Source organism: Arachis hypogaea, chromosome 12 (genome assembly GCF_003086295.3).
Source record: "Arachis hypogaea cultivar Tifrunner chromosome 12, arahy.Tifrunner.gnm2.J5K5, whole genome shotgun sequence".
NCBI lineage: Eukaryota > Viridiplantae > Streptophyta > Magnoliopsida > Fabales > Fabaceae > Arachis > Arachis hypogaea.
This window is the reverse complement of record NC_092047.1, coordinates 76,056,814-76,074,883: the sequence shown is the minus strand read 5'-3', so window position 1 is coordinate 76,074,883 and position 18,070 is coordinate 76,056,814. Positions and strand designations below refer to the sequence as shown.

Sequence of the window (18,070 nt, the reverse complement as noted above, 5' to 3'; positions counted from 1 at the left end):
TGATGATTTTTTGTTTTGTGTCTTTCATGTTTATCATATGCATTCTTGAATTCTTAGTGCGTAAGCATTAAAGAATTCTAAGTTTGGTGTCTTGCATGTTTTCTTTGCATTAAAAATTTTTCAAAAATATGTTCTTGATGTTCATCATGTTCTTCATAGTGTTCTTGGTGTTCATCTTGACATTCATAGCATTCTTGCATGCATTCATTGTTTTGATCTAAAAATTTCATGCATTGCATAATTTTCATGTTTTCATAAAAATTCAAAAAATCAAAAAGAATATCTTCCCCTTTTTCTCTCATCAAATTCGAAAATTTGAGTTGACTTTTTCAAAAATTTTTAAAATCAAGTTGTTTCTCATAAGTCAAATCAAATTTTCAATTTGAAAATCTTATCTTTTTCAAAATCTTTTTCAAAAATAAAATCTTTTTCAAAATTCTTAGTTATTTTCGAAAATTAAAAAAATATTTTTTAAAAATATTTTTCTTATTTTTATCAAATTTTCGAAAATAATATAATCAATTAATGTTTTGATTCAAAAATTTGAAGTTTGTTACTTGCTTGTTAAGAAAGATTCAAACTTTAAGTTCTAGAATCATATCTTGTGATTTCTTATGAATCAAGTCATTAATTGTGATTTTAAAAATCAAATCTTTTTCAAAAACTAATTTCTATCATATCTTTTCAAAAAAATATCTTCTTATCTTATCTTTTTCAAAATTTGATTTCAAAATATCTTCTCTAACTTCCCAACTTCTTATCTTTTCAAATTTGTTTCAACTAACTAACTAACTTTTTGTTGTTTCTTAACTTTTTCAAAACTACCTAACTAACTCTCTCTCTCTAATTTTCGAAAATATCTTCCCTCTTTTTCAAAAATTTCTTTTTTATTAACTAATTATTTTTATTTTTTATTTAAAAAAAAATTCGAAAAAAAATACTAAACTTTTTCAAAAACTATTTTCAAAAATCACTAACTCTTTTTCAAAAATTGTTTTCGAAAATTCACTTCCCCCTCTCATCTTCTTCTATTTGTTTATTGATATACTAACATCTTTCCTTCAACTCTCCAAAAATCTGAACCCCCTCTCTCTCTGAGTTCAGATTTTCTTCCCTTCTTTTCTTCTACTAACACAAGGATCCCTATACTGTGGTATAAAGGATCCATATTATTATTACTATTTTTTCTGTGCCATCTTCTTTGTCATATGAGCAGGAGTAAGGACAAGAACATTCTTGTTAAAGCAGATCCAGAACCTGAAAGGACTCTGAAGAAAAAAATTAAGAGAAGCTAAAATACAACAATCCAGAGATAACCTTTCAGAAATTTTCGAACAGGAAAAGGAGATGGCAGCCGAAAATAATAATAATATAAGGAAGATGCTTGGTGACTTCACTGCACCTAATTCCAATTTACATGGAAGAAGCATCTCCATTCCTGCCATTGGAGCAAACAACTTTGAGCTGAAACCTCAATTAGTTTCTCTGATGCAGCAGAACTGCAAGTTTCATGGACTTCCATCTGAAGATCCCTTTCAGTTCTTAACTGAATTCTTGCAGATATGTGATACTGTTAAGACTAATGGAGTAGATCCTGAAGTCTACAGGCTCATGCTTTTCCCTTTTGCTGTAAGAGACAGAGCTAGATTATGGTTGGATTCTCAACCCAAAGACAGCCTGAACTCTTGGGATAAGCTGGTCACGGCTTTCTTAGCCAAGTACTTTCCTCCTCAAAAGCTGAGCAAGCTTAGAGCTGATGTTCAAGCCTTCAGACAGAAAGAAGGTGAATCCCTCTATGAAGCTTGGGAAAGATACAAACAGTTGACCAAAAAGTGTCCTTCTGACATGCTTTCAGAATGGACCATCCTGGATATATTCTATGATGGTTTATCTGAGCTATCAAAGATGTCACTGGACACTTCTGCAGGTGGATCCATTCACCTAAAGAAAACGCCTGCAGAAGCTCAAGAACTCATTGACATGGTTGCTAATAACCAGTTCATGTACACTTCTGAAAGGAATCCTGTGAGCAATGGGAGGCCTATGAAGAAGGGAGTTCTTGAAGTTGATACTCTGAATGCCATATTGGCTCAGAATAAAATATTGACTCAGCAAGTCAATATGATCTCTCAGAGTCTGCATGGAATGCAAGCTGCATCCAACAGTACTCAAGAGGCTTCTTATGAAGAAGAAGCTTATGATCCTGAGAACCCTGCAATAGCAGAGGTAAATTATTTAGGTGAACCTTATGGAAACACCTATAACTCATCATGGAGAAATCATCCAAATTTCTCATGGAAGGATCAAAAGCCTCAACAAGGCTTTAATAATGGTGGAAGAATCAGGTTTAGCAATAGCAAACCTTTTCCATCATCCACTCAGCAACAGACAGAGAACTCTGAACAAAATACTTCTAATTTAGCAAACTTAGTCTCTGATCTATCTAAGGCCACTGTAAGTTTCATGAATGAAACAAGATCTTCCATTAGAAATCTGGAAGCACAAGTGGGCCAGCTGAGCAAAAGGATCACTGAAATCCCTCCTAGTACTCTCCCAAGCAATACAGAAGAGAATCCAAAAGGAGAGTGCAAGGCCATTGACATAAGCGCCATGGCCGAACCTGTGAGGAGAGGAGAGGACGTGAATCCCAAGGAGGAAGACCTCCTGGGACGTCCAGTGATTAATAAGGAGCTTCCCTCTGAGGAACCAAAGGACTCTGAGGCCCATCTAGAGACCATAGAGATCCCATTGAACCGCCTTATGCCCTTCATGAGCTCTGATGAATATTCCTCTTCTGAAGAGAATGAGAATGTTACTGAAGAGCAAACTGCCAAGTTTCTTGGTGCAATCATGAAGCTGAATGCCAAATTATTTGGCATTGATACTTGGGAAGTTGAACCTCCCTTGTTCATCAATGAACTAAGTGATCTGGATCAACTGACATTGCCTCAGAAGAGACAGGATCCTGGAAAGTTCATAATACCCTGTACCATAGGCACCATGATCTTTAAGGCTCTGTGTGACCTTGGTTCAGGAATAAACCTCATGCCCCTCTCTGTAATAGAGAAACTGGGAATCTATGGGGTGCAAGCTGCTAAAATCTCATTAGAGATGGCAGACAGCTCTAGAAAACAGGCTTATGGACAAGTAGAGGACATGTTAGTAAAGGTTGAAGGCCTTTACATCCCTGCTGATTTCATAGTCCTGGATACTGGAAAGGAAGAGGATGAATCCATCATCCTAGGAAGACCTTTCCTGGCCACAGCAAGAGCTGTGATTGATGTTGACAGAGGTGAAATATTCCTTCAATGGAATGAGAACTCCCTTGTGTTTAAAACTCAAGGATCTCCCTCTGCAACCATGGGGAGGAAGCAGAAAAAGCTTCTCTCTAAGCAGAGTCAACCAGAGCCCCCACAGTCAAACTCTAAGTTTGGTGTTGGGAGGCCACAACCAAACTCTAAGTTTGGTGTTGAACTCCCATATCCAAACTCTAAGTTTGGTGTTGGAGAGTCTCAACAAAGCTCTGCACATCTGTGAAGCTCCATGAGAGCCCACTGTCAAGCTATTGACATTAAAGAAGTGCTTGTTGGGAGGCAACCCAATGTTTATCTAATTCTTATTTTTATTGATTTTCATGTTTCCTTAGGTTCATGATCATGTGGAGTCACAAAATAAACAAAAAATTCAAAAACGGAATCAAAAACAGCAGAAGAAAAATCACACCCTGGAGGAGCATCTGTCTGGCGTTCAAACACCAGAACAGAGCATAGTTCTGGTGCTGAACGCCCAGAATGGGAGCATCCTGGCACTGAACGCCCAGAACAAGCATGGTTCTGGCATTCAACGCCAGAAATGGCAGCAAATGGGCGTTGAACGCCCAAAATGGGCACCAACCTGGCGCTGAACGCCCAGAGTTGTGTGCAAGGGCATTTTGCATGCCTAAATTGGTGCAGGGATGTAAATGCCTTGACACCTCAAGATCTGTGGACCTCACAGGATCACCTCAGGATCTGTGGATCCCACAGGATCCCCACCTACCTCCACTCACTCTCTTCTCTCTTCTCAATCATCCTCTATTCCCAATAAACACTCTTCCCTATTAACTCTTTACCACTCACATCCAAACACCCACTTTCCTTCAAAATTCAACATCTCTTTCCCACCCAATCCCACCCATATGGCCGAATACACATCTCCCTCCATCTCCTCCATATCTTCTTCTTATTCTTCTATTCTTTCTTCTTTTGCTCGAGGGCGAGCAACATTCTAAGTTTGGTGTGGTAAAAAGCATAGCTTTTTTGTTTTTTCCATAACCATTGATGGCACCTAAGGCCAGAGAAGCCTCTAGAAAGAGGAAAGGGAAGACAAAAGCTTCCATCAAGGGTCTATAGCTCAGTGGTAGAACATTTGACTGCAAATCAAGAGATCCCTGAGATACCTCAGGGGATACATTTTCTTCCACACAATTATTGGAAGCAACTAAGGGTGGAACATCAAGAGCACTCCATCATCCTTCATGAAATCAGAGAAGATCTAAAAGCAATGAAGGAGGAGCAGCAAAGACAAGGAAGAGACATAGAAGAGCTCAAGGACATCACTAAGGTGGACTCATTCCTTGTTCTTACTTTCTCTGTTTTTCATTTTCTATGTTATGTGCTTATCTATGTTTGTGTCTTCATTACATGATCATTAGTAGTAGTAACTATGTCTTAAAGTTATAAATGTCCTATGAATCCATCACCTCTCTTAAAAAAAATGTTTTAATTCAAAAGAACAAGAAGTACATGAGTTTTGAATTTATCCTTGAACTTAGTTTAATTATATTGATGTGGTGACAATGCTTCTTGTTTTCTGAATGTATGCTTGAACAGTGCATATGTCTTTTGAAGTTGTTGTTTAAGAATGTTAAATATGTTGGCTCTTGAAAGAATGATGACTAGGAGACATGTTATTTGATAATCTGAAAAATCATAAAAATGATTCTTGAAGCAAGAAAAAGCAGCAAAGAACAAAGCTTGCAGAAAAAAAATAGAAAAAAATAGGCGAAAAAAAATATAGAAAGAAAAAGAAAAAGCAAGCAGAAAAAGCCAAAAGCTCTTAAAACCAAGAGGTAAGAGCAAAAAGCCAATAACCCTTAAAACCAAAAGGCAAGGGCAAATAAAAAGGATCCCAAGGCTTTGAGCATCAGTGGATAGGAGGTCCTAAAGGAATAAAATCCTGGTCTAAGCGGCTAAACCAAGTTGTCCCTAACCATGTGCTTGTGGCGTGTAGGTGTCAAGTGAAAACTTGAGACTGAGCGGTTAAAGTCAAGGTCCAAAGCAAAAAAAAAGAGTGTGCTTAAGAACCCTGGACACCTCTAATTGGGGACTTTAGCAAAGCTGAGTCACAATCTGAAAAGGTTCACCCAATTATGTGTCTGTGGCATTTATGTATCCGGTGGTAATACTGGAAAACAAAGTGCTTAGGGCCACGGCCAAGACTCATAAAATAGCTGTGTTCAAGAATCATCATACTGAACTAGGAGAATCAATAACACTATCTGAACTCTGAGTTCTTATAGATGCCAATCATTCTGAACCTCAATGGATAAAGTGAGATGCCAAAACTATTCAAGAGGCAAAAAGCTATAAGTCCCGCTCATATGATTGAAGCTCTGTTTCATTGATAGTTTGGAATTTATAGTATATTCTATTCTTTTTATCCTATTTTGATTTTCAGTTGCTTGGGTACAAGCAACAATTTAAGTTTGGTGTTGTGATGAGCGGATAATTTATACGCTTTTTGACATTGTTTTTAGTATGTTTTTAGTAGGATCTAGTTACTTTTAGGGATGTTTTTAATAGATTTTGTGTTAAATTCACATTTCTGGACTTTACTATGAGTTTGTGTGTTTTTCTGTGATTTCAGGTATTTTCTGACTGAAATTGTGGGACTTGAGCAAAAATCAGATTCAGAGGTTGAAGAAGGACTGCTGATGCTGTTGGATTCTGACCTCCCTGCACTCAAAGTGGATTTTCTGGAGCTACAGAACTCGAAATGGCGCGCGTCCAATTGCGTTGGAAAGTAGACATCCAGGGCTTTCCAGAAATATATAATAGTCCATACTTTGGCCAAGAATTGACGACGTAAACTGGCGTTCAACGCCAGCTTTCTACCCAAATTTGGCGTCCAGCGCCAGAAAAGGATCCAAAACCAGAGTTGAACGCCCAAACTGGCACAAAAACTGGCGTTCAACTCCACAAATGGCCTCTGCACGTACAACACTTAAGCTCAGCCCAAACACACACCAAGTGGGCCCCGGAAGTGGATTTATACATCAAATACTTACTCATGTAAACCCTAGTAGCTAGTTTATTATAAATAGGACCTCTTACTATTGTATTTGACATCTTTGGATTACCTTATGATCCTTTGATCACGTTTTAGGAGGCTGGCCATCTCGGCCATGCCTGGACCTTCACTTATGTATTTTCAACGGTAGAGTTTCTACACTCCATAGATTAAGGTGTGGAGCTCTGCTGTTCCTCAAAGATTAATGCAAAGTACTACTGTTTTCTATTCAATTCTTCTTATTTCGCTTCTAAGATATCCATTCGCACCCAAGAACGTGATGAAGGTGATGATTATGTGTGACGCTCATCATCCTTCTCCCTTATGAACGCGTGCCTGACAAACACTTCTGTTCTACATGAATTAAGCTAGAATGAATATCTCTTAGATCTCCTAACCAGAATCTTCGTGGCGTAAGCTAGAATGATGGCGGCATTCAAGAGAATCCGGAAAGTCTAAACCTTGTCTGTGGTATTCCGAGTAGGATTCAATGATTGAATGACTGTGATGAGCTCCTAACTCGCGATTGCAGGGCGTTAGTGACAGACGCAAAAGGATAGTAAATCCTATTCCAGCATGATCGAGAACCGACAGATGAATAGCCGTGCCGTGACAGGGTGCGTGAGCATATTATTCACTGAGAGGATAAGATGAAGCCATTGGCAAGGGTGATGCCTCCAGACGATTAGCCGTGCCGTGACAGGGCATTGGATCATTTTCCCGAGAGATGACCGAAAGTAGCCATTGACAGTGGTGATGTATCACATAAAGCCAGCCATGGAAAGGAGTAAGACTGACTGGATGAAGATAGCAGGAAAGCAGAGGTTCAGAGGAACGAAAGCATCTCCATTCGCTTATCTGAAATTCCTACCAATGATTTACATAAGTATCTCTATCCCTATTCTATTATTTATTATTCGAAAACACCATTACCAATTTATATCTGCCTAACTGAGATTTGCAAGGTGACCATAGCTTGCTTCATACCAACAATCCCCGTGGCATTCGACCCTTACTCACGTAAGGTATTACTTGGACGACCCAGTGCACTTGCTGGTTAGTTGTATCGAAGTTGTGACAAATTATGAATTAAGATCAGAGCACCAAGCTTTGGAGCCATTACCAGGATTTGTTCGAGCCTGGAGATCACAATTTTGTGCACCAGGATGCTTAGTGAGTTTTTATTGCAGTACATTGAATTTATTTGGCACTTTTACCGTACTGGGAACCCATGGGCCCGGGGTTCTCATTCCGTATATATCTCTTGTTTTTCAGATACAGGTCCAGGTGCTCAGAAGTGAGCTGTGGTTCGTCTGAGAGACGGCGAAGATATTTATTTTCTCTACTTTGTGTTTTGCTTAGAATCTCTCCACCTTTGTTTTGAAAAGATTATATTATGTATTGAACTCTTTTGGAACTTGCCTATAGAGGCTCTTATGTTTCCTTTGGGAGAGATTAGGATTTACTGTTGTCATCTACTTTCATACTGTACCCTAGCGGGCCTAAACTTCGCGGGTCGCGACTAGTGGCTATTTACTTATGCTATAAATATCTATTTATTATCTATCTCTTAATCTCCTTTATGCCTTGTCCATATATCGCGTTCGGCTTAGCAGTTTAACTTTTCGTTGTCGAAACGTGAGCGATACGTCTTCGCGATTTTATTTCTACTCTTTTCAGGCTTCTCGATTAATACTCCTTTCGAAAATTACCTATATTTATATATTAAAAATCCACCTGAGAGTCGTAACACCGTAATATCATTGACTTATGACTCGAGCATAAGGATTTGAATATTAGGGTGTTACATTATGGTATCAGAGCCAGAACCCGGATCGATGTGCCAGCGAGGGCGCTGGGCTCCCTTAGGGGGGTGGATTGTAAGGCCCACATCGATTGGAGAGGGGAACGAAGCATGCCTTATAAGGGTGTGGATACCTCTCCCTAGCATGACGCGTTTTGACGAGTGAGTGTGGGGGGCTTTGGCCATCAATCCCTATCGTCAAAGGCAAAACTGTGAGGCCTTGTGTGCCAAAGCGGACAATATCGTGCTAGCGGGTGGTCTGGACTGTTACATTATGGTATCAGAGCAGTTCGTCCTCGTGAGCCTGAGGGATGGAACTGCTTATGCTTCAATGCATACTCTGAGTCTGTGCCTGTGCTAGTTAGGGTATCTAACTGATACATCTAGCATGAAGTCCATGAGTGTACCTTTGGTACTTTGAAGCACTATACTTCCGATATTGAGACTGATCAACTTGATATCGATTGTTTGGTGTGTATAGGAACCAGATGGCACCTCGTGGACCTGGTCGGGGACGTGAAAGAGATCGTACTAATGCGCAGGAACCAGAAATCAACCCGAATAACCCGGTAAACCTTATGGCGGTGTTGGAGAATATGGCTGCTGCTATGTAGGCCACTGCGGAGGCTCTTGGGCAACAGATGAACAATAATGGCAATGGCAGAAGGGAAGCTCAGGACCCAATGACACTGGGAACCTTCTTAAAGGTTAATCCACCTAAGTTCAAGGGAACCACCAATCCGACTGAAGCTGATACTTGGTTTCAGGCCATGGAGCGAGCACTGCAAGCGCAGTTGGTGCCTGAAGAGCAGCGTGTTGAATTCGCTACCTATCTACTCACGGGAGAAGCATCGCATTGGTGGCAAGGGGCTCGACATCTCCTGCAACAGGGGAATACCTGAAATCACAGAAAAACACACAAACTCATAGTAAATTCCAGAAATGTGAATTTAACATAAAAACTAAAGAAAACATCCCTAAAAGTAACCAGATTCTACTAAAAACATACTAAAAACAATGCCAAAAAGCGTATAAATTATCCGCTCATCAGAAGTGTACCGTCGTGGGGCTGGAGAAGTGTTCTTGAAGGGCGCAAGGTGATCGATTAAGGCTTGTTATGGAAAATAGGCTCTGGCACTAATGTTCGCATCTTCCATGACCCCTGGCTCCCACCACCAGTGCCCCTTAATGTCCCTCAAAATGCACTCACAATCCCGCCAAATCTGCAAGTGTATTACGTTAGTGCGTTACTAAATCCTGATAGAAGTTGGAATAGAAATCTGATTGAGTCGATTTTTTCAGTTGATATATGTAATAAAATTTTTTCAATCAAACCAACAGAGGAGGATGATGAAGTTAATTGGTGCTGGACAAAATCTGGTATATATGAAGTTGGGTCAGGATACAAAATTGCTTATGGATTCTTTCATTCTCCTACTTCATTGAGGCCCCAGAACATACACAACAGAGTCTGGAATAGCATTTGGGAGTTGAAATTACCACATAAAATTAAGATTTTTCTATGGAAAAGTCTTCATGAAAAGCATCTGGTGTTGCAACAAGTTCACAGCCGGTTCGCATCCACTCCTGCCACTTGTCCAAGATGCATGTTGAAGGCTGAATCAATTTCTCATGCTTTGTTCCAATGCCCCCTGTCTTCAATAATATAGAGTCTAAGCTTAATAACCCCTGACCTATGGATGAGAGAAGAAGAGACCTTTTTCAATTGGTGGCAACGAGTCTTATCTTGGGCAGCGGCTCAATTCGACGGTAGACAAAAGACCCTCCTCATAGCGGCGCTGTGTTGGAGCACTTGGAAAGCGAGGAATCGGTGTGTTTTTTGAGAAGGTAATAAGCCCGGCACCAGAGATAGTGAAAGAAGCCAGCAATTTGGTGCGTGAACTCGTGAGCCATACCTGATAGATGTTGCTAATTTTCTTTACTCTTATTTTACTCTTCTTTAAGCTCTTAGTCTTTTAGTCACAGTTGGTGATAAATGGGAATACCCAATTCTTTTGTACTTCCTTATGGAAACACTTTTATTTTATATTAATAAAATAACATTTATCTTGGAAAAAAAAATGATCGCCTATAGTAATTCGACGTAGACTGGGTGGATTTCTTCACGATAACAATAATAAAAATAAGATTATTGAAAATCTTAAAAAGAGTATTAAAATATGTTATATATTATTTTTAATTTAATAAATAAATATTAATTTTATTATAAAAAATACTTAAAAGTTATCAAATTTTATATGTTGTTGTTAATTTAATAAATAAATATTAATTTTATTATAAAATAAGTACTTGAAAGTTATCAATTTTTATATGTTATTTTTAAGTTGGGATAAGTATTGTTTTGGTCCCTAACGTTGGGGTCAGAATCGAAACCGTCCCCATTGTAATTGTCGATTTAAAATCATCCTTAATATTTTTTTGTATTAAAATCGTCTTTAGAATTGCCAAACATAAATTAATTTCAACTTCTATGCATATACATTTGTACCATAGTAAATCGAATTAATGTAAATCCATTTATACATGTTGGTAAATACATGATAAATCACTAAATCGAACTATGTGGATTGGATTTATTCATTATTAGCCCGTTGCATGTAAATCGAAACAATCCCATTCGATTTACTTGGTGACTAATAGTAAGTAGTAAATCGATACAAGCTCATTCGATTTACTAGAATTGAATTGGTTTACTTCATTTTATTGTTGCATCATGTAAATCGAATAGGTCTGATTCGATTTACTCTAAATTTACCTAATTTGAGTTCACTCGACACAACATTCCAATGTAAATTGATACACTCCAATTCAAATTACTATCATAACTTGAAAATTGAATTTACCTAATTCGATTTATATAGTTACATGCATGGGGACATCCACATAACGTTTTTGCCTTTAGGTGATTCACCTAATATTTACATGGTTTTAGTTTATTTGAGTGTTTTACCCCAGATTTAATTTGAGTATTAACAGTAAATATTTCTGTTGATACAAAAAATAGATTTCTTCGACTATCAGTAACTTTGACCATTAAAGCAGTGTTTCGACTGCATAAACAAAATTAGACAAGGTGGAGTCGATGGAAGAAGGTATAAAAATGTTGAAATCGAAAATTAATTGGTGACCTCATTCAAAGTATCAAAAGCTTAATCTGACATTCAAGCTGAAAATGGGAACATGGGAGCAAAAGTTGAGGAACAAGCTAGTATTTAGAGACCAAGGAAGACATGGTTGTCAAAACTTAGAGATAAAGGTTTTTCATGATCAAGACAAGGTCGTGGTTGAGAAAAAGGAAAAAGTGGGATCATAGATGACATGCTCCAGGATCAGTCAAATTCATGGTCTATAAATAATAGAAATTAAGAAAGAGTTTGGGACTTCACTGAAGAACACTATATCATCACATAAACTCAAAGAATTCATAGTTTCCGTGATGCAAAGGAAGAACATGGAGTGTAACTATGTAAGTGCATGTGAGTGTTAGAAGTCAATTTTTAATTTATTTTCTTTTGCTTATTTGATTCATTGTCATTTATTTCCTTTATATTTTGTTATTGCTTTGTTTTAATCAATATTTTACACTTTCATCATCTTTTATATTTAATTATTTATTCCCTTGTTGTTCATCATCAGTTTACCACTAGCAATATTAACATAAATTGTTTCGACAATAATTAAGTAATTTCTGGGTCGAGCTCACTCTTTTTCAGAGGAGTCGTATCGGCTCTCCGATACTTGAGATCTTGATACAAGTTCGTTTCGACATCACCTATCAAAGTCGACCGAAAAATGAGTGAAATAAATTGGCACATCCAGTAGGACCTTGAGTTAAATTCGTATCAAGTGGTGTATGCGATTACGGGGTAGATTAATTATGATAGATAGAGCTTCAACGTCGACGGGTACGTCAAACAGTGATAGTAAAAATTCCACTAGAAGTCCTGAAATAGAGGCAGTCCCTTCGACCAGTGTTTCGAGTCAATAGTCGACAGAGGACATTCCGACGGCCATTCTTGTCACATGGCCTCAATATGGATTACCTTCAAATTATTCACCACCTTTGAAAAATTCTAGTGTTATATATACTGAAGGTATAAATACTATAAGAAATAATCCTTTGTACAACCTGATACCTCCTTTGCGTTATCCTTCGATGGATAGACACAGTCAATACTACTCTTACATAGCAAATTATAATGCCTATCAATCATTAATAAATAACCCTCCGTATCTGGGATCTATACTCATGCCACAATCAAATCCTGTAATGTCGAATGTCATTTTAATGTAGGGTCTAGGAGCCCCTAGAGTTTCGATAGGAGGAACTCGTAATTCAATATTTTCTTAAATGTCGAGGCAGATTTCTGTAAGGACATCTTCACCTAATACAGTTGAATCTTTGGCTATATTTAGATGACAAATCAAGAAAATCCATTATGATATAGTCAACATGTTGACACAACAACTGCTACAGTATTAAATCCAATATTAGAAAATAACAATGTTCGAATAGAACAAGTCGCTTGATGCGATGATGATATTGTGGGAGCAACTAATTGACCACTAGCCCAACCTTTTGGGAGAGTTCACATTAATAACCTTTCTATCATGTTAAATAGGGGGATGATCTAAATAGGGTATTGAACGAAGCTAGAGCAAATAATGCTGCTCAAGCTTACGGGCAAAATATAACTCAAGCAGTCAAGCAAATCCTGAACAGAGCTGGATTGAACATTGGGGTAACTAATCAACCTTATTTTATATCTCCTTTCTTCGATTATGGTCTGCAAGCCAAATTCCCAAGAGGGGTCAAAACTCCTAAATTCCTCACGAAGTTTGCAAGAAAAAATGGAGAATCGACCGTAGAGAATATTGCTCGTTCTTCGGTCGAAATAGGTGAATTGGTTAATAATGAATATTTAAAAAAAATATTTTTTCCTCTTCTCTAACAAAGAATGCTTTCACTTTATTTTCAAATTTGTAACCAAATTCGATTCTTAGTTGGGTACAACTAAAAATAAGTTTTCATGATCAATTCTTTATAGGAGAAATGAAAGTAACATTGTCAGATCTATTTACAGTGAAGAGAAAAAAAAAACTGAGTCAATCGATGATTATCTCATCAGGTTAAAAAATATGAGAAATAAATATTTTACACCTACTCCTGAATAAAAAATATTTAAAATGACTTTCAATGGGCTTTGATTTAACATTCGAAAAAAAATTAGTAAATTAACAATTTCTCGACTTAGCCCAGTTGACCGATAAAATTCACCAAATCAAAAAATTAAATAAAGAAAAAGAAGAACAAGAGTTAAATAAAAGAAAACTTTTTTTTAATAAAAAGGCTAATTACGTCAATTGCATGAGTGAAAAAGCGTCGAATAATGAATCTGATTTTGTTGTGTTATTAAAAGATGGACCTCCTTATGTGTGTTGGTCTCTTAATCCAACAAAGGATAAAACCCTTTTGTCAGGGGGAAAGAATTATTCCTTTGATTTAACAAAAGCTGAACTGATCTTCGTCATGTTGCTAAAAGATAAACAACTTGTACTCCCTAAAGGGAAAAGAATGCCGTCTATTTCAAAAATGAGAAATAAAAAGTTTTGCAAATTTTATCAAGTTTCTTGACATTATACTAACAATTGTGTTCATTTCAGGGACTTGATACAAAAGGCTATTGATGAAGGTCGACATAAGTTTGATAATAAGCCTAAAATAAAGGTAGACTCCGATCCCTTCCAGGTCGCTTCAAATTTTGCTGAAACAGAAGAAATTGCATTCCCGGTAAACATGGCTTTTGTCGAACCTATCAAAAAAGATGAACTATTTCAACTAGACATATTAGAAGCAGAAAGGTCTATCTATCCAAAAGCAAGGGAAAACCTTTTATATACCCATGTAGCTACTATATACCCATGTTGTAGTGTCCTATTTGACACCTTAGCGGGTAAAGCTTTTGACTCTTATAAAAAGAGTAGAGAGTGTGTTCATCAAGAAGAATTGAGACAAGTGATGCATGAGCATCTTGTCTATCTTTTCCTAGTGAATTTGCATTCAAATTACTAAGTTTAATCAAGATTTAATTACTTTTAGCCACTATGAATGCTACTTTGAGTTGTTTTCAATTTCTGTTTATTTTAGGTAGCATTCGGATGGATTTGACGGAGTTTTGTAGCAGAAAGGGAAGAAAGCGAATGATGCTGTCGACTCCGACCTCCTTGCACTCAAACAGAAATAACTTAAGCTACAGAGGTCCAATTGACGTGATTTCAGTTGCATTGGAAAGCTAACGTCTAGGAATTTCCAACGATGTATAATAGTGCACACTTCTTTTCCAGCAAACTCTGCCTCCTCCATGCTGAACTTGGTTCCTTCCAAGTTCAGTGTGGACTTGAAAACTCCAAAGGAAATCACACGCATTAACCCACGTTGATATTTGCCAAGTTCAGCGTGGACCTTAAAGTACAAAGTGGCCCCCAATTCGTTCCAAAGGCAGCACGGATCAATTAAATAAATTTTGATTTAACTTTTATTATTAAAATGAGAAAAAGATATTATTTAGTTTTAGAAAATATATTTTACATTAAGGAGGATTAGAATCTCTTCTCGGACCTCATTCCACAATTTACAGTTTACCTGAATCCTAGTTTTCTCTCTGAACCATGAGCAACTAAACCTCTATTGTTAAGGTTAGGAGCTCTTTCAATTGTATGGATTGATACTACTATTTTTCTATTTTAATTCATGTACTGATTTATATTTCAAGAATTATTTTCGTTCTTTATTGTACGAATTTGGGTGGAACGGAAGTATGACCCTTTTTCTAATTGAGTTCTTGTATAACTTGGAAAATCTCTTTACTTGAACAACAGCTTGAAAACAAATTCTCCTAAATTTCTAATTATCTGGACTTAACGGGATACGTGACATGTAATTGATGAGCGGATAATTTATACGCTTTTTGGCATTGTTTTTACATAGTTTTCAGTATAATTTAGTTAGTTTTTAGTATATTTTTATTAGTTTTTAATTAAAATTCATATTTCTGGACTTTACTATGAGTTTGTGTATTTTTCTGTGATTTCAGGTATTTTCTGGCTGAAATTGAGGGACTTGAGCAAAAATCAGATTCAGAGCTTGAAGAAGGACTGCAGATGCTGTTGGATTCTGACCTCCCTGCACTCAAAGTGGATTTTCTGGAGCTACAGAACTCCAAATGGCACGCTCTCAATTGCGTTAGAAAGTAGACATCCAGGGCTTTCCATCTATATATAATAGTCTATACTTTGATTAAGGATAGACGATGTAAACTGGCATTGAACACCAGTTCCATGCTGCATTCTGGAGTCAAATGCCAAAAACAGGTTGCAAAGTGGAGTTAAACGCCAGAAACAGGTTACAAACTGGCGTTCAACTCCAAGAAAGACCTCTACATGTGTAAAGCTCAATGCTCAGCCCTAGCACACACTAAGTGGGCCCCGGGAGTAGATTTCCACATCATTTACTCATTCTTGTAAACCCTAGTAACTAGTTTAGTATAAATAGGACTTTTTACTATCTTTTGGATCATCTTTGATTAGTTTTATGCTATCTTAGACTTTTGTGAGGGCTGGCCATTCGGCCATGCTTGAACATTTATCACTTGTGTATTTTCAACGGTAGAGTTTCTACACACCATAGATTAAAGTGTGGAGCTCTGCTGTTCCTCAAAGATTAATGCAAAGTACTATTGTTTTTCTATTCAATTCAACTTATTCCGCTTCTAAGATATTCATTCGCACTTCAATATGATGGATGTGATGATTGTGATAGTCATCATCGTTCTCAACTTATGAACGCGTGCCTGACAACCACTTCCGTTCTACCTTAGATTGAATGGATATCTCTTGGATATCTAATACAGGGGACCGAGTTCGAGTTATTAGTGTCTTCGTGGTATAAGTTAGAACCCATGGATGGCCATTCTTGAGAATCCGGAAAGTCTAAACCTTGTCTGTGGTATTCCGAGTAGGATTCAGGGATTGAATGACTGTGACGAGCTTCAAACTCGCGAGTGCTGGGCGTAGTGACAGACGCAAAAGGATCAGTGGATCCTATTCCAGTATGATCGAGAACCGATAGATGATTAGCCATGCAGTGACAGCGCATTGGACCATTTTCACTGAGAGGACAGGTGGCCATTGACAACGGTGATGCCTAACATACAGCTTGCCATGGAAAGGAGTAGGAAGGATTGGATGAAGATAGCAGGAAAGCAGAGGTTCAGAGGGACGAAAGCATCTCTATACGCTTATCTGAAATTCTCACCAATGAATTACATAAGTACCACTATCCTATTTTATATTTTATTTATCTTTTACTTATCAATTCATAAAATCAGTTGAATCCGCCTGACTGAGATTTACAAGGTGACCATAGCTTGCTTCAAGCCGACAATCTCCGTGGGATCGACCCTTACTCACGTAAGGTTTATTACTTGGACGACTCAGTGCACTTGCTGGTTAGTTGTACGAAGTTGTGAAACAAGAATTAAGAACATGAACGTGCGTATTGAGTTTTTAGCGCCGTTACCAAGGAAGGAATGATCACGATTTCGCACACCAAGTTTTTGGCGCCGTTTCCGGGGATTGTTCGAGTTTGGACAACTAACGGTTCATCTTGTTGCTCAGATTAGGTAATTTTATTTTATTTTATTTTTAAGCTTTTTTTTTACTTCTTATTTTCGAAAAAAAATATTTTTAATAAAATCATAAAATAAAAAATATTTGTGTTTCTTGTTTGAGTCTAGAGTCAATTTCTTAAGTTTGGTGTCTTGCATGTGTTTGTTTTTCTCAAGAATTTTCGAAAATTCATCATATGTTCTTCAAGATCTTCAAGTTGTTCCTGGCCAGTCTTCTTGTTTGATCCTCTTATTTTCTTGTTTTGTGTCTTTACTTATTTTTCATATGCATTTTCAATTTGTTAGTGTCTAAAGTTTGCAAAATTTCTAAGTTTGGTGTCTTGCATGTTTTCTTTTCTTGAAAATTTTTCAAAAAAATAAGTTCTTGGTGTTCATCTTGACATTAAAAGTGTTCTTGATGTTCATCTTGACATTCATAGTGTTCTTGCATGCATCACATGTTTTGATCCAAAATTTTCATGCATTGAGTCTTTTTGATGTTTTTCTCTTTCATCATTAAAAATTCAAAAATAAAAAAAAATATCTTTCCCTTATCATCTCATAAATTTTCGAAAATTTGACTTGACTTTTTCAAAAATTTTTAAAAATCTAGTTGTTTCTTATGAGTCAAATCAAATTTTCACTTTAAAAATTCCATCTTTTTCAAATCTTTTTCAAAAATCAAATCCTTTTCATTTTTCTTTCATAATTTTCGAAAATTTCAAATTGATTTTCAAAAATCTTTTTCTTATTTTCATTTCATATTTTCGAAATTAATACCAACATTTAATATGATTGATTCAAAAATATTAAGTTATTACTTGCCTATTAAGAAAGGTTCAATCTTTAAATTTTAAAATCATATCTTTTTGTTTCTTGTTAGTCAAGTAATCAACTTTAGTTTTCAAAATTAAATCTTTTCAATTCCTTATCATATCTTTTTCAATCATATTTTTTTCAAAATCAATTTCAAAATTCTTTCTAACTTCTCCCGTAACCTCTTATCTTTTTAAAATTGATTTTCAAATCTTTTTCAATCAATCTTATCTTTTTGTTTCAATCATATCTTTTTCAATTTCAATCATATCTTTTTCAAAAACAAATTTCAAATCTCGTTTAATCAATCATATCTTTTTGTTTCAATCATATCTTTTTCAAAACTGCCCAACTAACTCTCTACCTTTAATTTTTGAAAATCCATTCCCTCTTTTTCAAAATTTCGTTTTAATTAACTAATTGTCTTAATTTT

At 36.6% G+C, this 18,070-nt stretch overlaps 1 non-coding gene across 1 annotated transcript; it reads right to left on the bottom strand.

The window, feature by feature from the left end:
• Positions 1 to 1,743: 1,743 nt before the first annotated feature.
• Positions 1,744 to 1,851, bottom strand: LOC112730798 (small nucleolar RNA R71). Its single transcript, XR_003166607.1, has one exon. It is a non-coding gene; the product is annotated as a small nucleolar RNA R71 (small nucleolar RNA).
• Positions 1,852 to 18,070: the final 16,219 nt, after the last annotated feature.